Source organism: Maylandia zebra, linkage group LG22 (genome assembly GCF_041146795.1).
Source record: "Maylandia zebra isolate NMK-2024a linkage group LG22, Mzebra_GT3a, whole genome shotgun sequence".
NCBI classification, from domain to species: domain Eukaryota; kingdom Metazoa; phylum Chordata; class Actinopteri; order Cichliformes; family Cichlidae; genus Maylandia; species Maylandia zebra.
The window spans coordinates 3,604,362-3,605,450 of record NC_135187.1 but is presented as its reverse complement, the minus strand read 5'-3'; positions in this window follow the sequence as shown (position 1 = coordinate 3,605,450).

The following is a 1,089-nucleotide window of genomic DNA, read 5'->3' as shown; positions in this document are numbered from 1 at the left end:
GAGTTTGTATCACTGTGGTACACGTTCGGTGGAGGAACCAGACTGGATGTTGGAAGTAAGACAAAAACAAAGTTACTTCTATGCCCTTTTTCTCTTTAATTTAATTTTCTTTTCTTTAATTTCATTTAATATGAAAGGCTAGGAAACTTTTTGTGTAACTGATTAATTATTTTATTCATAAATTTTGTCCTAAGAAACAAAGTCAGCTTTGGAAATGAATATTCAGACACTCAGGACAATTTCCAATGAAAATCTGGGATGTTTCATATTATTCATTATTATTTGTAGTTCTGATGATAAAGTTGTATGAGGCTTGTAGGTTTAGTTCAGTCTGACAGAGTCAGAGAGCTGTGTCTCTCTACAGTCAGAGGTTTTTGTACGGCGCCTCAATGAGTTTGTATCACTGTGGTGGACTTTTGGTGGAGGAACCAGACTGGATGTTGGAAGTAAGTTAATTAAACTGTGTTTATTATTAAATATTGTATCATTTTATTTAATAATTATTTGTTAGACTGTTTAGATGAGACAAAAGTATTTTTTTTAATTTAAAATAATTGAGTTTTTGATGTTTGTCCTTTTTACTGGACTAATTCAGATGAGCTCTGCGAGTTTCTCTTGTTTAATCTACATTTCTGTCACAGTAAAATGTAGACAAGAGTAAACTTCATCATCTTATGATTAGTTTGTAAATTTGTAAATGAGTTAAAGTTTGCTTTCTGATGTTTTTATCGTGTCAGATGTTTCAGATTTAGTTTGAAATCATGTGAGCTGTTCAATAACATTTGAATCTATATGAATGAGTAGCTGCTCTGTGCTTGTGTCCACTCATTTCTTCAGTCGTCCATGATTTAGACTTCTAATCATTTTAAAGCCAAACTTCTGCTGTAAATGTTTCCACATCTGCTTCTTTTATTTCCAGTGTAGTTTGAACATATTTCAGGTCAAACTGTGTGATGATTCTCTCTGTGCTGATATGCATGAGAGGTTTCTTAAAGGGAAGTGAAACAATGTGTGAGTGAATGACTGGTGGAGCAGAAAAAACACCTGACAGAAACTTCTTAACGGAGAAATTCAAATTGTGGTTCCTGT